The sequence below is a fragment of the Melozone crissalis genome, unplaced genomic scaffold (genome assembly GCF_028551555.1).
Source record: "Melozone crissalis strain CALT ecotype California unplaced genomic scaffold, PUWL_Pcris_2 ptg000153l_1, whole genome shotgun sequence".
Taxonomy (NCBI): Eukaryota; Metazoa; Chordata; class Aves; order Passeriformes; family Passerellidae; genus Melozone; species Melozone crissalis.
Genome location: NW_026535924.1, coordinates 153,179 through 159,006, shown reverse-complemented (window position 1 = coordinate 159,006; position 5,828 = coordinate 153,179). Strand labels below are relative to the sequence as shown.

At 51.1% G+C, this 5,828-nt stretch overlaps 1 non-coding gene across 1 annotated transcript; it reads left to right on the top strand.

Annotated features, from left to right (window-relative positions):
• Positions 1 to 5,501: 5,501 nt before the first annotated feature.
• On the top strand, positions 5,502 to 5,575 carry TRNAR-UCU (transfer RNA arginine (anticodon UCU)). Its single transcript has one exon. It is a non-coding gene; the product is annotated as a tRNA-Arg (tRNA).
• Positions 5,576 to 5,828: the final 253 nt, after the last annotated feature.

The following is a 5,828-nucleotide window of genomic DNA, read 5'->3' as shown; positions in this document are numbered from 1 at the left end:
CCCAGTATCCCCTAGCAGATCCCAGTATCCCACAGCAGATCCCAGTATCCCACAGTAGATCCCAGTATCTCCCAATGGACCCCAGTGGATCCCAGCAGGTCCCAGCTGCTCCTATCAGATCCCAGTGGATCCCACCAGATCCAACAGCTCCTGTCCGATCCCAGCGGATCCCAGTGTCCCCCAGTGTCCCCCAGCGGTCCCCGCCACTCCTCCCCGGGAAGGCCCCGCGTTCCCCGGGCCGGCCCCGCTCCCCCGGCCCTTTGTCCGGGCCGGCCCCGTCCCCATGGAAACCCGGCCGGGCCCGGCGGAAAGGGCCGGACGGAGGCACAAAGAGCGGGGCGGGACCGGGACGGGCACGGGGCACGGCCGGGCCTGGAGCTGCTGTGAGCCCGCGGGCCGCGTCCTGCTCCGGGAACTGCACCGGGAACTGTACCCGGGAATAACACCGGGAACTGCACGGGGAACACCAGGGAACTGCTTCGGGAACTGCTCCGGGGAATAACACCGGGAACTGTACCGGGGAACTGCACCAGGAATTGCTCCTGGACCGGCACCGGGGAGCAACTCCAGGGAACTTTACCGGGATCAACCAAGGGGAACTACACCGGGGAACTACACCGGGAACATGGGGAAACACCGGGAAACAACTGCAGGAAGCGCCGGGAAACAACCCAGGGGAACACCGGGGAACAACAACAGGAAACATCCCAGGGGGACACCGGGAACACCGGGTAACAACCCCGGGAACACCGAGAAACAACTTCGGGAAGCCCTGGGGGTACCGGGAACACCGTGAAACAACCCCGGGAAGCACCCGGAACACCGACGAACACCGGGAACCAAGCCCGGGGAACACCGAGAAGCACCGGGAAACACCGTGAACTAAGCCCTGGGAGCACCGGGAACACCGAGAAGCGGCCCCGGGAGCAGCGGCCGGAGCGGCGCCGGCCCCGCGGCGAGCCCTGAGGGTGAGGCGCGGCCTGCGCGGGACGGGCCGTGAGGGGACGGGAAAAGCGCCCGAGTGAGGGGAATTTTGTAAGGAAAACATTCAAAAGCTGAAATGCTGAGGGGAGGAGGTGGCGGAGGATGGAAGGGAATTTTTTTCCAGTGATTAAAGGAGCTCTAAGAGTGGTGGAGAGGAAGTTTGGAAAAGGCATGGGGTGTGGGACAAAAGGGATGGGTTTAAACTGGAGGGGAAGTTTTGGGGTTTTGGGAGGAAATTCCTCGCTGTGAGGGCGGAAGGGGCTTGGAATGGGTTATTCCAGGGGTGCCTCATCTCTGGAAGAGTCCAGGGCCAGGCTGGATGGGGCTTGGAGAAACCTGGGATGGTAGAAGGTGTCCCTGGCATGGGGGATCCCTTCCCAGCTAAAGGATTGTCCTGGATCCTTTCCCACCCAAAGGGTGATCCTGGATCTTTTCCAACCCAAAGGATCACCCTGGATCCCTTCCCACTCAAAGGATCATCCAGGATCCCTTCCCAAACCATCCCTCAATTCTGTAATCAAGGCCAGTGCCCATTTATAATTTTCCAGTTTATCCAGCGTTCTCCCCAGGATCATCACAGCCTCTCTGCACTCCTTTTCTCCCTCATGGTTTTTGCTTCAGCCTGAGATGCAAAAATATCCCCTCTGGGGATTGATGGCCAGCAAAAAAAATCATTTTTCTGTGGTACTTGAGCTGCTATTCAAAAGGCCACATGCTGTATTTTAACTGAAAGCTTAGCAAAGTAAAAATCAGGAAAATCAGCCACTTACCCAGCAAGTTTTGGCACGGCCATCAATGCCAGCCCATGGCAAAACCTCCCAAAATTGTGTCTGTGTGATCATTTTAGGGGAACAAAATTTAGGATTTCCTAGTAAATGTTTTTTAGATGAACCCAGTCCCACAGACAAAGCAAGGCTCAGGCACTGGAGGGTTTGAAAATTTGTGATAAAACCAAGAACAAGACACCTGGCTGCCTTTTGAGTGCTGCTGAAATGGCTTGCAAAGGAAGAAAAAGGCATTACAAATTTAGGAAAAAAATAAGAATATACCTATTGTAAGGATTTTTGAAAGAGCCTGCACCATCTCACAGGTGTAAGTGGATTTTTGGCCTCAAGCCACACAGCTTGGTGGCTCTTGGGGAAGGTTTTATTGGGGAATTGAGTGGTTGCATTTATAGTTTATGTCATATTATATATATAATATAATATATAATTATATATTATATTCATAATATAGAAATGCGTATTTATATTTACTATATATTTGTGTTTATTATAATATATAATATATAACATATAACATATAACATATACTATTATATAGTATATTGTATATATTTATATTTATATTATATATTTATATTTACTGTAAAACCTTTCTCTGGAGACGACAAAGCAGTCCCAGCTCTGTAGGGATTTCTGTAGAGTTTTTCTGTAGGGATTTCTGTAAGGATTTCTTTTGGGTTTTTCTGTAGGGTTTTTCTGTTGCTGTTTCTTTCAGTGTACACAGGATTTCTGCATCTCTCCAGCACTGGTGATGCTGGATCTGAAAGCTCTATCAGTCACCAAATTGCTCAGAGTTTTGTCATCCCAAAGGCCTTTTCCAGCTGTTTATGAGGTGGTAAATTCTCTGGGTTCACCCTGGGCCACTGCATCCTTGCTTGTGGCTCGTGTTCCTGCTGTCTGTGAGAAATGATTTGAGGCTGGGAGGATGAGCTGGGGGGCAGCTCTTTAATTCCTGACATATTTTTTACCTCCTGACACGTTTCACAGAGATGTTCTCCTGCCTCAGGACGTGCTCTTCCCACAGAAGGGGATGCACCAAAACCAGCCTGGTGCTGCTCCCTCCAGTCTCTGCTTCCCGAATTTGTCACATTTCCAAGGAGCTCAGGGAAGACTGAAGGGATGTTGAAGGTACAGAAACACCTGGCAGGTGCCCTCCAGAGCTGTGTGTTGGGATGAAGATGAGGATGAGGATGAGGCTCTGCTGCTCCCCTGCAGCCCCTGGTTCTCCCCACATTCCCCTGACAGAAATGTGACATTTTCATCGGCTCAATCTCCTGTTCTTTTGCTGAGTTTGGTGCAATTAGGGCTGAGGGGAAGCTCCAGGCAGGAGGAATTCCTTCAAACCTCTGATTCCAGGGATGTGGCTGCCCAGAGAGCCACAGCCATTCTTCTGAGAGTTTCTGCTCTTTCGTTAATCATCTCCAGATTTTCTGCTTGCTGCTGACTTCAAAGCAGGCACTCTTGAGGTGCAGCCTCCCAAAATGATATTGAAAGCTGGTGTCTTCATCCCCCAGGAGGAGAACACGGAGCTCCCAGATTTTTCTCATCCTTTAGAGTTTTTTACCTCTAAGATTTCTTTTTTTCTATGACATTTTTAAACACAGCCTTTGGTCACCCTGCAGATGGGTGTTTTCTAGACTTTTGAGTTTTCTCCAGGTCCCAGTGTGATCACAGTTGGTTCACAGAGGGATTTATTGCAAGGATTATCAATTCACTGGGTTATCTTTTGCAGCAGGAAAGGGTTTTTCTGATAGAATTTCAACCCCTGCCTTCTTTCCCACCACTCCAAGGTGGATTTTACTTGTCAAGACCACCCTAAAGCTTTCCATGAGTAAAAGGATCACCAAATCCTTTGGGTTTGCATTGGTGTGCTGAGGTTTTCAGTGCTGTGCCTCTCCTCTCCAGCACCACACACCTTCCCAGCTCACTTTGGGCAGAAATCAGGTCTTTGCCAGCCCTCAAGGGAGGATTTGGCACAGAATGGGATTTTAGCCATGGGCACAGAGGTGCCCCAGCCTGAGGCAGGAAGGACAGGCACTGAGGAAAGCAGGGATGCAGCAGGAGCTTGTCCTGTGCAGGTGGAACTCACCTGGTGTGGTCTTCACCATCTAAAAATGGGTGTTTGGGGGGGTTTATCCTCAATTCTGATTCCACTGGGGGAGAATCTCCTCTTTATTCCTGCTCTGGGCTGTTCTCCGCCAGGAAGAGCTGCCTGAGCTTCTGGTCACATTGACCTCAAGGCTGAATCTCCCTGTGTCAGGGAATTCCTCTTCTGGGATTGCATTTAACATCTTCCCTTTCACGGGAATTGGGGGGTTTATCCTCAATTTTGAGGTTCTGAGGTTCATCCTCAATTCTGAAGGGGGGTGAATCTCCTTTCTATTCCTGCTCTGGGCTGTTCTCCCCCAGGAAGAGTTGTCTGAGCTTCAGGTCACATTGACCTCAAAGCAAAAGCTCTCTGAGTCAGGGAATTCCTCCCCTTTTATGAGAACTGGGGGGGGTTTATCATCAATTTTGAGGTCCTGGTTCCACTGAGGGTGAATCTCTTTTTTTATTCCTGCTCTGGGCTGTTCTCCCCCAGGAAGAGCTGCCTGAGCTTCAGGTCACATTGACCTCAAGGCAAAATCTCCCTGTGTCAGGGAATTCCCCTTTCATGGGAATTGGGGGGTTTATCCTCAATTTTGAGGTTCTGAGGTTCATCCTCAATTCTGAAGGGGGGTGAATCTCCTTTCTATTCCTGCTCTGGGCTGTTCTCCCCCAGGAAGAGCTGCCTGAGGTTCAGGTCACATTGACCTCGAGGGAAAGCTCCCAAGGTCAGAGAATTCCTCCCCTTTCATGGGAATTGGGGGGTTTGTCCTCAGTTTTGAGGTCCTGGTTCCACTGAGGGTGAATCTCTTTTTTTATTCCTGCTCTGGGCTGTTCTCCCCCAGGAAGAGCTGCCTGAGCTTCAGGTCACACTGACCCCTGTGTCAGGGAATTCCTCCTCTTGGCTTGCACTTAACATCTCCCCTTTCACAGGAATCAAGGGCGTGTTTGGGAGCAAAAAACAGCCTGAAATTTGTTCCATTCAAGCATTCCAAACGTGCTGCTCCCAGCCTGAAATCTGTTCCTTTCGGGGATTCCGAATTCCCAGCGACGACTCCGTGCCAGAGCTTGATCCATTGTTAATAGGTCAGTGGCTGTAAATGGACCTTTCCTGTTGTTTTGACATCTGCCTTCATTTTTTTCCCCTACAGAAAAGGCACAAATGTTTCTTCATTAAAGCCCTGATTGACAGCTTGCTGAAAGGAAACCCACGGCAGCCGCTTTCCCTTTCATTCCTCTGCTCAAGCCTCAGCTTCTCACCGTTGTTCGACCCCGACAAGCCGAGCTGCCCTCACCATTGAGCTAAATCCTCTTTCATCTTTATCCCTTGGCTTCTGCAGCGGGGAGGATGCTGTGATGCTGCTGAGATGCAGCGAGGAACTCTGCTCCAGGATTTAGCTCTGCCCAGAGCGCCGGGGATGCTGCGGAAAGGTTGCCAGAGAGGCGGATACCAGCCTGCATCCAGCTTTTTGCTGCATCCCCGCTGCCGAGCGAGATATGGATCATCCCTGGCATTATTCCTGCCTGTCCCTGTGCAGGGAGGGCACTCTGGAGGTGCTGCTGTGACAGGGAGGTGTCGATGGGCACCGGACCCGGCGGGCGCTGCGGATTTTTCAGTTCTGGAGCCGACGCTCCCCTCACGGTGAGGTCTCTGTGGCGCAATGGACGAGCGCGCTGGACTTCTAATCCAGAGGTTCCGGGTTCGAGTCCCGGCAGAGATGATCTCCAGGCAGGTGTCTCTTTTATTTTGGTGCCATTTCCCCTCAGAGATGATCTCCAGGCAGGTGTCTCTTTTATTTTAGTGCCATTTCCCCTCAGACATCATCTCCGGGATCTCCAGGCAGGTGTCTCTTTTATTTTGGTGCCATTTCCCTCAGAGATGATCTCCAGGCAGGTGTCTCTTCTGTTTTAGGGCCATTTCCCCTCACAGATGATCTCCATGCAGGTATCTCTCTTCTTTTGGTGCCATTTCCC